This window comes from Athene cunicularia (assembly GCF_003259725.1).
Source record: "Athene cunicularia isolate RWA chromosome 6 unlocalized genomic scaffold, athCun1 chr6_part1, whole genome shotgun sequence".
Classification (NCBI taxonomy): Eukaryota; Metazoa; Chordata; class Aves; order Strigiformes; family Strigidae; genus Athene; species Athene cunicularia.
In genome coordinates, this window is record NW_020799105.1 from 8,507,804 (window position 1) to 8,523,660 (window position 15,857).

Here is a 15,857-nt window from a genome sequence, read left to right on the forward strand (position 1 = left end):
AACAAGCACATCAGTTTCTACAGAAGTAGGTTTATTTACCTGGACACTGCAATAAGAAGTACTAATTCAGAGGATCTACAAGCCTTAGCTCAGCAGCTTGTAACTTAGTGACAATTCAGCCTTGAGGTAAAGAACATTTCCCAAATATCCTAACGCTATCGTCTCTCTTCCTCCCTTTTCCTAAAGTAACACTAGAGAGGCTAGCATCACAAGGCAGAAATCCTTGTCCCTCCAGCAAGAATCTCTAGCCCTGGCAAACCTTTCTTATCCAGTTCCACTTGACAACAAAGCATCACTGGCAGGTCTTCCTGGCCTTCCCACCTGAGCTCATCTAGCATTTCTGCCCAAAGTGAAACCATGCCTTTAAGGGACTTTAAGTGGTACTGATATATATTTCAATAAACTGGAATTGCACATTGCCATAAAAAACTTGTTACCCTGCCAAAGTTTCAAAATTACTCTGAAACAGGTCACACAATAAGCAACAAGAACACCAGGTTCCTCATAGCGTTCATTCTCCTCACAGCACTTCTTGTGTGAATACCCAAGTTTTCTCTCATTTCCCTCTCTCTCACTGTCCTCCATTAGCCGTAATTCTAGTCACACTGGTGAGAACAGAACAAACCTGTAATAAAAATATTTCTGACTACTCAAATGTCTGATGATATGTTATAGGCACATACATCACTACAGTTCTTCTACCCAAGCTAACACTTTTATTCACATTATGCTAAGCCATGGTAATCCCAGTAAAAATACTACTTGAGTAATAACATATATTATTGCTCAGCTGTCATAATTGCAACAAGAGTTAAGTCTGAAACCCCAGTATATGTTTCAAATAAAAATGAAAAGCTAATCTCTATGTGAACAGAGTTCAGTCATTTGTCAATCTATGCATTTACACTCTAGTTCTAGAAAAGCAAAGAAAAATATTTTAAATGCTTCAGACTAACATTATTAAATTCCTGCACCACTCTTTCACTTTCTCAAAATACATTTTCTTTGTATACCATTCCTGACCTATTCATACCACTCATTCAGGAATCACAATATTTAGTGTCATTATATTTACTTTCTCTTTTGAACATCTGCTATTTCATCTGCATATTATTATCATGCCTAATAGAGAATTCAAGAGAAAAAAACAGGAGGTTTTGCTTAGACGGTAATTAATTACCTGCTTGAGAAAGATGTAATTTTCAGAAGACTACTGATCAAGTATCCCTGAAAATACACGAAAATTTCTGTACTTCTACTATTCTAACATTTCTAGATATTAAGCACTGTGACACTGAAAACATCACTACTCAAATACATCAAAAGATATTTGCCTGAGCAAATCAACACTACATTCATTTTTGCCTACGATGGCTTTATCAACCACATCATTCTCTGGGAGAAAGCCCACCCTGACATCTGAGTCATTCAAGCCATGAAGTAATCTCTAAGATGTTGGCTCTTGCCAGAATTAAATGTGCAAGCAGCAAGTCACCACACAACTGCAAATTTTTTTTTTGATGTTGCAAGATATTTACTATGTTAACATAAGAGATCATTACCAATAGAATCAATTTTAAGTGATCATTTTAAATTAAATGTTTTCATATTTAAAGCTCTTCCAAGCATCACTGTAATTCACATTATAAATACTAGTAATTCAATCTTATCCAATAAATAAATAGGATGGAAACAGATCCAGGATCAAAATTAGGAAGTTTCTTTTATAATATACCTTTACATCATCTAAGATAAAGGGAACCAGACACAGAGAAAACCATGTTCACAGCAACTTCCACGTTGCTCAAGCTCCACTTGCATTTCTTTAACAACTTATTTGAAGGAGAAACACACCTGAAGATTAATATGGCTTGTCTCCATATATGATGATAACACATTTAGGCAATCCTTTATTTGAGGATCTTTAAAATTATTGCAACAAAAGTCTATATCCTTGCTGAGCAAATGCAGATTTGCTTTTCTTGGTTATCCTTCAGAGCCTCTATTAAAGTTGTCCATTAAGCGTTTTTACAAAATGGCTGATTCCCATTTAGAACCTGTGGATTACAATTGTGTATTTGGACTTCACCATTTCTTTCGGGATAAAACCTTCTGCAAGTGTTCAACTTAACTGCAGTCTTCACAACTGGCATAAGAATATGTGGCAAAAGTTAATTCTATACTTGTCTAACACAATCACTTGTTCAAAGTTTGTTACATTTCTTAAAAGTTCTTGTATTTTCAGCTGAATGAAACAAAATTTCAAAGGAATTAAATTTTAAAACAGTGAAGTCATTGGTAAAATTAATGAACAAGTATTTCAGAGGATATTTAATGTCCACGTAGAGTAACCAGTAGCTAAAGGTACACTGAAAAACAACAGAAAACATGATAACCAAGCATTATATACCTTAGTTACTTCTAGAAGTAATGAATTCTGAATGTGATGCCTAAGGAGATGCCAGTTTCAACGGAAGCTTTTCTTACAATTGGGGTATTACTAAGGTCTTTCTTCTATATGGACCCTCCACTAATGTGTAAACTCTCAGAGCAAACTCCTCACAGCCAGAACTACTTAAGGAACTTCTCTTCTGTACCCAAGTAACATGCATGAAATTTGTTGAGTCTTTAGCATCTCTGAGATCTGCACTTTTGTAACAAACCTGATTGGTACAGGACAATTTAAAAGTTCAAATAAAAGACATACAGACACACAGTGTGATTTTGCAAAGTTGTTTCCATAAGAAATCAGGCTAAAAAATGCAGTCATAATTTGGAAAAGGACACCTCCTTCTCTGGAACACCCTTTTGTATTTTGACATAAGTGGCAGAATGTGCCAGAGACTCTGCTAGTATCCAAACAACATTGCTTCACTAAAATCTGAAAAAGCAACTAAGAAATCTTGTTGGTTTTTTTACCCTAAACTAGATACACATGCATTCCAATATTCATATGCCTCAGTAATAATATATTATGTAAAAGTGACCATTACATATATAGGCTACTTTCTCAGTCAAGCAGAAAGATTAGTTTGCACCCACTTGTGCATTCCTGCTGCTGTAACATTACTTAATATCCTTATATTTAGCTCAAAAAGGTCCTAGAAGGGAGGAGGCATATACATATGCCTGGGGTATACCTAAGATTGAGCAGGGAGAATGGAAAGCACCAGAAAGGAAACAGTCAGTGCCAGTTAATCAAGCCAAAGAACCCAACTGCAAAATGACTGTAAAAGATAATGAACCAGCAAACACATGCTGAAACACTCAAGGTTATTTCTGTTGTAACGGTTGAAGATGAAACTCCTCTTGTTTTCTGTAACGCACTCGGGCATGATAAAGACAAACCAATGCTGCAACTAGTACAACAATATGTGATGTTAACCCAGGATGGGATCATCGCAGATGTCTGTCAGAGGGAGTGTCAGGGCCCCAAGGACACCAAGTCCCTAAATGCCACAACCAGCCTCACCTGCAGCCCCCACAAATGCATGCAGGATCTATTTCAGCTCAGGATTGTCCCCTCAGTCCTGGGCTGAGCTACGTCGTTGGCAGCTCTGGGCCCAGGCCCCATCCTCTGCTGCTCCTGACCTTTCAGCCAAACCTGTCAGATTGACAGGGGACCTGACTCATCTGCTGATGCTGATGTCAGGATGAGTAAGGCTGTGGCAGAGCCTCAGCCCCCAGCTCGTCCTCCCATTGCTGCCTCCTGCAGCTCCCCAACAAGGGAGATCCTTGGCCTCATCATCAGGCACAACCACATTCTCACCACAAATGATAAAAAGAAGTTGAGGAAATGTAATGATCAAGTAACACCTGAACAGCACAACAAATAAAGACTTCTGCATGTCACCAGCAAGGCCAAGAGCAGGGATGAGGAGATTACTCTGAATCAAGTACTATCAGGCCAGTATTGGGGCAGCAAACAAAGATAAGGAGCAGCCTACGGCCTTGTAATCAGGCTTCTCTTGGACAAGATGACAACACTGACTTCATCCTGCTGAGGGGAAAAAACTGTAGGCTAGATGCAGGAGGCTCACCTGCAGGACTGATTGATCAAATCAATTATGACCTTAGCAAGCAACTGAGTGCATTATGAAGTAATAACTGGCATGAGAAAAAAATCCCTGAGGGGAGGCAAAGCAATAATGAAAACTAATAGTCTATGCAATCTACATAGTTTTGAACAAAACCATGCCTGATTCTTGCAACAGTGCTCTGCGTACAAAAACCTATGTAATACTTCAAAACAGTGTTACAACAAAAAACTGTTTCAAGACAGTTTGTAAGGTGATGCATATCAGTGGCTTGTCACTACTGCTCAAGTTCATTGATACACAGAGACAGTGTTTCTAAATGGTAACTCAGTGAGAGTATCATCACCCGTACCAGCACCCACAAAGTACAACAGTCAGTTTGAAACTCTCCATTTTGTCATCTAATATCTTGGACACTACATGGAGTTCTTTGTTTAAATAATAACAGTTTCTAATGTAGATAGTATTGCCATATATCACTTCCTATATATCACTTTCTGGTTATTAGGAAGCCAACAAGGAAGAAGCAGATTATGTGTGAGAGCTGAGGTGAGGAGAAAAAAAAATAGAACCTATACATCTAGAATAAAGTTCATGGATAAGAGTTGATGACTTATGAAAAAACAACATATAAAATCATTATACGTAAATGAAAGCAGACAAACCTGTCCTTTGAGATTTCAAATTAAATATTGTTCCTCTGTCATCTTAGGCACGCCACTGCCACACCTCAAAACAGTTACTTGCTCCTGCAGATCTTTTTCATTTCTGTCCTTTCAAAATCAATTGGCATCCCTTAAGTTCTAGGGCATTTTTTTTTTCTAAATCAGTAGTCCTCTTATTTTATTATGAACTTATCTTGCAAACTGTTAAGTGCCTCCTTAGACCTGTTCCTGTTAATTTAGCAGGGACTATGTCACACTCAGACCCCCTACATATTCCAGACATCTTTTTACTGACTTCCAAAGCTATCAAAAATTATTTATTGAACACTGCTTTCCCTTTTTACCTACCTTTAAGAAAGATAAAATCAGCAGAATGAAATTTAATTTAGGAAAGGCAAACTCTACCTTCAAAACAAAAACCTGCTGTAGACCTCTCAAAGTATTTGACAAATTTAGAACAGTTACTGAGAGTAATCTGAGAACAGGTTAAATTAGAAACAGACTGCACATTCATGCTAAGGTCTTCATGGATTCTGTATAGTTTTCTGGCTTTATTAACTTATTAACTGTTTATTAACTATTAATGCTGGCTTTTTTTATTTAAGCATTCTAATGCTGTTATAAAAGCAGAAACAGCTATGGAAGTAATAACACTAATAGTACTATAATGTTTCAACACATTTTTGAAAATACAATGTATGCATCTCGTCACTCTTATTTTACATGTGACCTTTCTGAAAAATAAAGACTATACCCACTACAGAAAATATTCCATAACTACAGAGAAAAAGCTGAGTTCAGGTGTACATTATTTATATAACTGTGTAATAGCTGTACATAATTCAGGTCTGCATAATATTCACCTATAACAACAATAAAAACCAAAACATTTGTTTTGTTTTCATAATACACTCACCAGAAAAAATTACACAGCAAGCTCTACATAGTCTTAGGTACAGTTATGGCGAAAAGAATGAGTAAGAGGTATTATTAATGTACTACTTTTAAATTCAGGATTCTATTCCAATTCTAATTTGGATTTTTAATGCTTTAAATCCAAATATTTGACAATAAAGAATTAAATATTTTAAAACCATACCAGTACATATTAAAAATAAGCCTAAACTTTACAGATCATTTCTTTCATAAATTAATATTGTCTCTCTATTCTATATAGTTGCATATCATTCAACAGATTGTCAGATTATCTGCATAGTGCAAGTTTTGAGGCCCTGTATGAGAGTGGATCAGGTTCTGGCAGTGCCTACACCCAAACACACAATAAATAGGACAAAACATCACATCAACATCTATGCTCTTTTAACGATACTCTCATATGTACATCAAATATTTTAAAAATGAAGCAAGCAGGTCTTTAGATTTAATAGAAAGAAAAACAAAGGCAAGCCACAGGCATAAAAGCCACATTACTGCAGAAATGGGATGTTTTTGTTGATATTTAACTCTGTAACCAAAAAAAAACCAAAAGTACAGTCAAACTGATAAGCAGAGGAGAAAGCCCAGGTTGATCTACACAAGTTCACTGTAGATTAGAAGGTCTTTTCCTGGGGCCTTTGGGCCACATTTAGAAAGCAAGAGACAGACAAGTCATACCAAGAATAGGTCTGGGACTCAATACTTGCAAAAATCAGTATGCAAAAAGATCAGAGCTTCCCTTTTCTTTGACAGAGGAAGGGCCTCAGCTTTCATGCTTTTCTGGCAAGTAGAGGGAACATGGCCAACTTTCTTAGCATTCACTGGCCAAGAGCTGAGACAGTCTCTGTCAGTTCAAACTTTAAAACATTTATAGGGATGCATATGGTTGCTAACAGAATAGAGCTTTACTGTAAGCAAGGTGGGTAAAGCAGGAAAATCAGGAGACAGGCTACTGGGTTTTTTTTTTTTAAATATCCGTTGATTTCATCAAGTCAAAGGCACCTGAAATGTTTGGGAGAGATTGGAAAGTGTAAATTCAAGCAAGAACAGAAAGTGAAGGGTTTGGGGTTTTTTTTTGTTTGGGGCTTTCTGATCTTCTCAATAGTGTCCTCAGAACTCAAGGGAACAGAAAAGCTGATAAAAGACTGAGAATGGCATTATAAAGCAGAAGAAAAATAATCAGAGCACCATGTCAAGTCAGAGGAAGGTACATGAGTTTAGAGCATAGTGACTCATCTACAGATAAGATACTTTATTGGCCATCACAGCTCCAATGGTGTTACAGCAAATTATTTTGCCTTGCTTTACCTTCCTCAAATATTTTTACAGCTCTCCCACTGACTCATAAGTCAACTCCATGCAGCTTCCTATAAAGCACACAGTTGAGATGAAGTTCAGGGGTGCACAGAAACTGTTAAGACAGGATAATACTGTGCTGTAGCATTATAACCGTTTCTTTTGTCCTCAGAAATTTTAGCCTCAATAACAGCTTTAGATACCTAGCCAACAGGACCACTGACTGTTAAGGATAAAACATTTTCATTACCAACTTGCCTAACAGAATAAAGAGTATATGAAATAAAAGGAGTGGTGGACACAACCACGGGGGTAAGCTTTTGGCAAAGCAGAATGACATTTGTAGAATTTAAGAGAACACGCAACTTGCCTCTTCTGGAGGGGTGGACTTGAAGACCTCCTGAAAACTCTTTACTGTCTATGCATCTCTACCATTCCTATGCCTATCAGGTAACAAAACTCCAAACAGATGTTAAGAGCTGAATCTTGAAAGAGAATTCAGGCAGGCATAGTAGTCTAATATTATACAGACATTTGAAAGATGTTACTGCATATTTTAACACTGACCTGTTTTATAGCCTGCTGTCTAGGGAACTGTTTATTTCTACAAACCACTACTGAACCTGGCTTGCAAATCTAGAATCACAGTTCAAATAGTATGGAGAATTAATTTCTAAACAGACTTCACAGTATTGCTGATTCTTACAGTAATGTACTCAGAAAAGGCACTGTTCTTCTAGAAGTCCCCAGTCGTATCATTATATAATTACTCATAATCCCATCTTTAAAACTAGATGATTTGGTTATAAAAACAAGAAGAAAATGGGAACAATAAAGACTTGAGAATTTTAAGACAAAAAGAAAGGTTCCACATTTATTACTTTAAGACAAACTAATCATAGAAGTGGAAGGATAATGAGGATTTGGAACTTGATGCACTGAACAGTTGCTGCTGACAACAGTTTTCATAATAAAATCAGTTTGTTGGCATGCCCCCATAATGGATATGGTTTGAAAGACTAGAAAAACCTGTGAATATAGATTTCAACTGTAGATATTATCCATTTATTAGTATCAAAAATTACCCTTTTTTTTTTTCTGATTCTATCTTAGAAAAGTAGGAAGGACCATTTACATTCCAAAATGTTGCTGGTTTCCAAGAAATTTCTATTCCTTTATACAAACAAATCTACAAAAATTTATAATTAAGACTTCCTATTTCCCCTGATCTCCTCAAGTCATTATCTCCTATTACACAGAAATACGAAGTTCTAAGACAGAGTTCCAGAATTTGCTGCATGGACATAATCACAATAAGCAAAACATTCCTCCAAAAAATTTCAGAGTGACAGAGAAATTCAGTTAAAAATAAAACATTTGCCATAGCTCAGAATTTGTTGGAACAAGAAAAATTCCAGCTGACCACTAAAAAAAAATGCATTAAATAATTTAAGAGACTCAAAAATCCCTCTTACTCATGATCCTAAACTAATGTTTTAAAAGAATATTCTTTCTTTATAGCAAATCCAGAATGTTTCCATAACTATATACAAATTTAATCTGTGCAACTAGATTGGTAGTTGACCATATCTGCTTAACACAAACAAGAAAGAACAATATTAACATTATATTCTTTCTCCACAGCAGAACTGGCCACTAAAGCTAGATTATTAATGATCACAACATTCTGATACCAGGGTACTATGTATATACTTAATTTTCTTTTTATTTCAGGAAAGCTAGATGAGAATGGAAACAACTGAATAGTGCATTTTGGGATTCAACTGTATTCCCAAACAAGTTTAAATGCCAGATTTTAATCTACAAATGTTTTCTGGTGATGTACCAAGAAGGCTGTTTGACTTAGGTAAAAGAAATTTTTAAAAAACAAAAAACCCACAACATTCTCCTGTGAGTTCACACATCTTTAAATAAATAAATAAATAAATAAATAAATAAATAAATAAATAAACATACATTTCTGTTTCATACTGCAAGCTAGTTCAGCCACGTAGTAGAATCCTGTAATACAGTCTCTGAAATCTGTTTTAACAGGGGACCAAAAAGCAACTGGATACCAAAAACTGTATTTTTACACACATCATATTTCTGCCAACATGGAATAAGTAACACAATAAAAAGAACAGCATCCAATGTTATATGGATTTGGGCTAAGCTAATATAATTTTCAAGAGAGGCAATAAGAATCTATCCAGAAGTATCCTGACAGATATACTACAGATCCAAGGTTTACTGTTCTTTAAAAGAGAAGAATTATATAGAGTCAACATCATGACTTTTCCAAAGCTAAGAAACATCTCAACCTTTCACATATGAGGTAACACTATACACACAGCTGGCATTTTTAAATCTCTGCATAAGTAGTTGCATGGTAACATATTTATGTTAACTATTCCATAATTTTATCTGTAGCGCAGGCATATTACATAAAATACATATCCAAAATGTAGGTAAGGTTTCTATGACATGGTGTACTCAGAAGAGCCCGTATTTTCAAAGATACAGAAGGCAAAGAACCGCTTTCAGATATGAGTCAGGAGTACAGAGCGAGCAGTTCTTATGCTTAGGAATGAAAAAACTGCACTTTTCCCTTCTCAGCAAATGACAATAATTCTCCTTTTTCAGAAACACTGAAGAGTTCATGTAACACTGGAGGGGAAGGCATGACTGAGCTGTTCTGCCAGATACCAGCTCATGGAGAGGTTTTGTGGGGAGAAAGGGAACAGTGTTGTTAAGCGATACACTTATTGGAAAGTAGACTTTGATGAATGTAAACATTCAGTCAACCTTTTATTTGATTTGACCCTTTCAGCTGAGACGTAGCTTCTGCAGGTGTCCAGTCTGCAGGGATGTAAGGGTATTCTCACTGAGACAACTATCTCTGATAGGAACACACCCTGAAAATAGAGATACTTCTTGCTTCCTTGCACATAATTCACATTGCAGGGAACTGAAACCACGCAACCATTTCTCTTGTGGAAAGCAATCTGTAATTCCACATACCACAGTATCAGGTAACAACTGGCAATATGCTAATACCATACCGCAGTTATGTCAAACCAAAAGTACCAAAGACACAGAAGAATGAAATGGTACCACCCTCCCTAAGTATCAACCACTCCCTCTTACAACCTAACTCAGGGTAACAGGACACAAGACTCCACACTATGAAGAAGGAAGGGAAACTGGAAAACATCTAGAGCAAGATCAAATTCGAAACTGGATAAATTACGGGTGGGCAGGGAGCACTGAGCAGTAATTACCATCCTTCAACAGTGTCCTCCAACAGCTGTATCTTACAAGAAAAGAAGATCATTTTGAAAACAAGCAAAACAAAACCAAACACACAGAACTGAACCCTTAAGTGTACCTATTACATATTGGTAGACACATGAAGATTATTCAAAGGAATAGTTTATTTAGCTTGGATGGTATAACTTGTTGGAATTTTACACAGTGACAGATGATGAAACAGTGACCACTACTTTCTAAATTTCTCCTACAAAAATAAAATCAAGAAAAAGCACCATAATTGGACATATATTTAAATTACACAGGCTATTAATATTGGAAATGCTCCTAAATGGGATTGCCATGGAGGTTGTAGTTAGTGACACATATGAAACCATTCATTTTTATATTTTCCCCGTATTTCATTTCTACGTCTACTGAGTGAACACCACCACTGAAGTGGAAATTCTTGTTTATACTTCTCTGAATTAAAGCACAGAATAAGAGTAGATGTATATTCAAACTACTAACAGCAGCAACATTTTAAGTGGTTATTAAAGTTAAAATATTCCCAACATAAGCAGCTGTCCAACTGCTTGCTTTCTTCTATTTTTGTTTATTTTCCATAAATTAACCATTAAGAAAAGCAAAAGCAAACAAAAAAGGTGCAATCACAACAAAACAAAGTTAATTATGCAAGATTCTCCCCTTTTTGTATGTCCACCTTGTTTTCTGAGGAGAAAATGCAAACAAAAGTAACAACAGCTACACAGAAAAATTTCAAGGGCTCTAAAAGAACCACATTAAGAAATATTTTTCATCTAAAAAAAAGCAGAAGTACTGCAGTAATGCACATGTACCACAATACAAAAGACTTCAAGAAGCATTATCTACCTGTTACTCTGACACTTTTGCCTCTCAAGATGTTATAGAAAAGCAGCCCACAGCATAGCTAAAGAGCAAATGTGAATTACAGAACAAACAGGGAGGAAGCCTGTTTGTCAGTCTGTCCTGCAGTCAGAAATCTAGGGGGTTGCAGCCTTGGATAGATACTCTTCTAGTTTTACTGCTTCCCATAAGCCTAGTGAACTAAAACAGGTGCAGAGAGTGGGCAGAAACTTGAAACTTCCACAAGAAATACCTGCAATTAAATTATTTTCCCACAACTTTCAGTAGAAACAATTCATATCCTCACGGAACACTGGATATATTTGAAAGTCATGGAAAGTATTAATTTTTCTAATAAAAGTTAGAAAAATACTAACCAATCTCTGCCTACCAGTTAAACAATCTGATTATAAATGTATTTTAACATATTTGTCTGAAATTAAGAGTAACTGGTTGAAAATACATATTTAAAAAAATATCAGAGTATGAAAATTACCTAAAATTACACCAGAAGCAAAATGCTGTCTTCAGAAGGCAATTCAGCCTGTATATTAAAACACTGGGTTTTCTTTTTCCCTTGCAATTTGGTACATAGCTGTAATCCAAAGCAACTGTAGCAACACTAGAAGAATTAAAAAGGAGGCATTCACATCAGTAAAGTTTCTCAAGAGGAAGTCTACAGGTTGTTCTTTAATATGAAGTGTTGCTAGTGCACAAAGCAGTAGCTACTCTGCTACATGACCCCTTTTTTATCTTGCTAAATTCCAAAGGGAAACCAACTTGGGTTTCCTCAAATACTGCTGAAAGATCTTTGCAGTGCTTCAGAAACAAATTAACCTAATCCAAGCAACACAGTTTTGTACTTGGGAGTAAAGGAATGCATTATGAAAATGTTAGAAAGAAGATGCAGTGTAACAAAAACCTCAAATACCAGAGATCACTGCAACAGCATTCTTGCTGTATGCTGTAGCACAGAGAAAAATACTGTGGGAGGAGAGGTCTCACATCAGAGCATTGTCTGAAACAGCAGACAGCAAGGTCCTACTACACAAGGCAAGGTCAATGCAACTGGAGAGTCATCTGTTTAAGAAAACACACTATTATTAGATGCAAGTTATGTAGCACTTGTGCATACTAATAGAATAAAACCATTACCCCAAAAATAAATATTTTCAAATGGTAACTTTGAATTTGCAATCAAAGTTTCCACTTTCTTTGTCTCATTGAAAACATTCAAATGAGTAACAAAGTACACTGAAAATACCTAAGTATTTAATTTTTAAATTACTTATGAAATGTTACAATTGAAAATTGCAATAATATATATATATTTTTTAATGAGGTGGCTCCACTAACAATGTCATAACAAATTATTAAATATTACTTACTGATGGCAATGTAGAATTAAAAGTATCCCAGAGTTGACAGCCTATTTAAACTATTATGATATGCCTCAGACTACCATGAGTAAAATATTACAGTAAATATACTGGCCTAGAGAATACACTTCCTTGTTCAAGACTCAAGTCTCCACTGTCTCCATAGGCAAACGTTATTCTGTAGTACATAAGAGCTTCAGATGTAAAGAACACAGAAGGCAGCTCCCTGGGGCATGCCACATATTCCACAAGGCACATATCCCTGCTACTTTTATTACCTGCAACAGCATCATTGACCCTAGATAGACTGGAGAAATACAGTGGGCTCTGGAAGAAGGATAATTCTGGTGAAGAGTTGAACTCATTCCTTCTAGCTCTTGTAGTCTACCAGTTTTCAGTAAATGATGGCACATGTAGCTTTTGTTTGATGTGTTAGATTATTTAGGAATGACTGGGCAGTTAAGAAGTGAGAGTTTAAAATAAGTGACAGTAAAGTCTTGCAAATACATGTCACCACGACAGACTATATGGAACCACCAAGGACCAGACTTTGATCCTGTAGTGACATGTTTACGAATTAACTACATTTTTTCAAATAAGATCAAAATTTTGTGCCTCAAAAGCAGAAGAAAAACATTAGAGAGTTCCCAATATAGGAAATGCAAAGAAAAATTGTCATCACTTCGCCACTTAAAAAAAAAAAAATCACAGTGAAATATGACCAATATCTGGCAGAACCATGACTGTGGAAACCCCACCCACAAGCAGATATATGTATATATTTGCCAAGACAAATAAAACAGTATGCAGAGTAAGCTGGACTACTCTCAGATAATATGTACTCGGTCATTTAGGCCCTGAAGTACACGTGCAACAATTCTCCTCTAAATGAGATTAAGCAGGCTCAAGAAGGGACAGAATTAACCTAAGGAAAACCATGGCTTTCAGGTTAGCATGCTAATAGTGTTCTAAAACAGAGCCATGATGAAAAGTATTATTTAAAAATTAATCAGACTGCATACTAAAGGTACAGACAGCCATTAACCTGCTGTCTGCATAATCAAATGATAGCCATTACTCAAATTAAACCATCAATGGCTGCATTGTGAACAGGCGTGAGAATAAATCTGTCCATGCTAGAGCTGCGTGATTCCTTCCAATGGTTCATTTACCACTATTTTCAAAAAGTAATTAAAACAAAAACTGTGAATTATTGTTAATAACACTACCATTGTCATTTATAAAGTTTAGTCATGAGCCAACACCCATTTTGTGGTAGTTGCCATACAAAGAGAAAACAACCCTTGCTCCAAAGTATGATCTTTAGTGTTTAAAAAGAATAAAATCTTAAAGAAATACTTTTGTAAATATGCAGCTAAATTAAAGAATCACTAACAAAACCTTAAAGTTTAATGAAAAATCCCTATGCCAATCATGGACTTCTAATGAAATAATAGATTGGGTTTTGCCTCCTTTGTAACTCAGGTCTTCCTTTAACTAATTCTTGTTTCAAATCCAAGAACTATTGCTAAATTACAGCTGTTCTTCTTCAAGAAAGAAGAGCTGCTAACTTGAGCTAAATGTTTCCAACCATTATAAATTTACCACAACTTTTCATGAACAGTTACAACCATCACTTTTCAGCATGTGCCTTGCTTCTATACTGGATTTCAGTGCAGGTTGCAGTCACTGGATCTTAATATTCATATTTCTCTTAAATAGAACAGTCATTTGATACAAGAAATGCTCTCTTACATGAGTACTTACAAATAGTGATCCAATCATTTCACAACATTCTTCTGGATAACCTAAATATAGATAATTTCTTTATCTCATTTTACAAATCTCCCAAACCTCAAATTATCTTATCTCTTGCATGAACTTGTTCTATGATTTCCAGTAAATAGCTTCGAGAAATTTTTTATTCTGCAGTAGAGCTTTCATGTTTCTTGAAGTTTTACTTTGGGGTTTTTTTCCCCTTATGAAATTGTTGGAACACTGGCTTGAACACCACACTTTTATTGGTTAAGATGCATACATTAAATTAATGTGAATTGAGGGGGCAGGAACTCCACGGTCTGATCTGCAGTCACAATGTCTTAATAACAAACTTCTTACCATGTGTGAAAATACGAATGAACTCATTACAGTATACTAGATTAATACCTCAATATGGCAGATCATGAATAAATTCTATTTAGATGACTAAGAAAGAAAGATTTCAGTAATCCTTTGTGAATTTATGCACAGGCCGGGCATGCTCTTTGATGACTTAGGCATTTCTCTCCGAAGCATTTCCTAATACACAGAATGTTGCTGGTGTTGCCTTGTTTATTCCATTGCTCCCAAATTTGTTTAGGTGGTTTTCATTGTGTTTTTGTAACGACGTTTCACAGGATGAGATACCACAGATCAAAGATGATTATCTGCAGTTGGAAACACTCTTTAAGTGACTTCTTAAACTGCATAATGGTCACTGCTTTGCAGCAATTAATAAATGTTTTTTTTTCATAACTGGAAGGTTCTCTGATCCCCTTTCAAATATACAAAATCTACAGGATTGACACAGTTAGCAAACTTTTGACATATCAATACAACTGCAAGCCCAATTCCGCTCCTCACACAAGCACCTTACTGTGAAACATGAAACGTATGACTATTCCTTTGAAGCACAGCTGATATTTTAAGGATTTCTCTACCACTCCACCCAGTTCTTACACTTCCTTTATCAGAAGCCTAGTTTGCAGCCACCTGTATAGACTCTTCCCCGTATCACCTGTACTGGTGGCATCCCAAGAGTGTGCAGCAGAACCGATAAGCATCATGCCCTGCCACTTTGGTCCTGATCCTACAAACACTTCAGTAAGTGTTTGCAGACTTAGAGTCTTCGTAACTCAACCACACTTCACCAAGCAGGCTAAAGAGAAGTCTGGAGCTGGAAGGAATTCACGTGCCCTTCGTGCCTGGGCACCAGGGCCTGCAGCGCCGGGCGGAGGAGGGCTGAGAGCCCGCCAGAGGGGCTCGCCGAGACCCACCGAGTGGGTGAGAGACGACAGCGCCCCTGCCACTCACACCAGAGGCTCCTTCTGACGCCAGATCTCCCACGAGCTACACCGCTCTTGGTGGGTCACAATCAGCCAGGCTTGCATGTAAAACAGTAACAACTGTTTGTACAATCACAACGGGTAAAAAAAAGAGAACAGGGAAAGCGAGGGATGAATGTGTAACAATGTGGGATATGGGCAACCCACCCCAATACGCTTTTGCATTTGGGATTTTCCTGAACCCTCCCGCGGGAAGGGGGGGACCCCCGAAGCACAGGTCAGGTGGGGAGGGCTCAGGGGGGCGCGGGCCGCCGGGGGACACCGGGTCCGGCCGCCGGCGTCCCGGGGCTGCGGAACATG

General features: G+C 36.8%; 1 protein-coding gene across 1 annotated transcript in view; it reads right to left on the minus strand.

Annotated features, from left to right (window-relative positions):
• PLCE1 (phospholipase C epsilon 1) overlaps nucleotides 1-12,083 on the minus strand; it is a 155,656-nt gene extending 143,573 nt beyond the window's left edge. Inside the window, exons 1-2 of the mRNA XM_026851074.1 lie at nucleotides 12,006-12,083; nucleotides 11,571-11,696 (exon numbers count right to left, since the gene is read on the minus strand). The gene's annotated coding sequence lies outside the window, so the exon portion shown is untranslated. The remainder of the gene's footprint in view (nucleotides 1-11,570; nucleotides 11,697-12,005) is intronic.
• Between the last annotated feature and the right edge of the window lie 3,774 nt (nucleotides 12,084-15,857).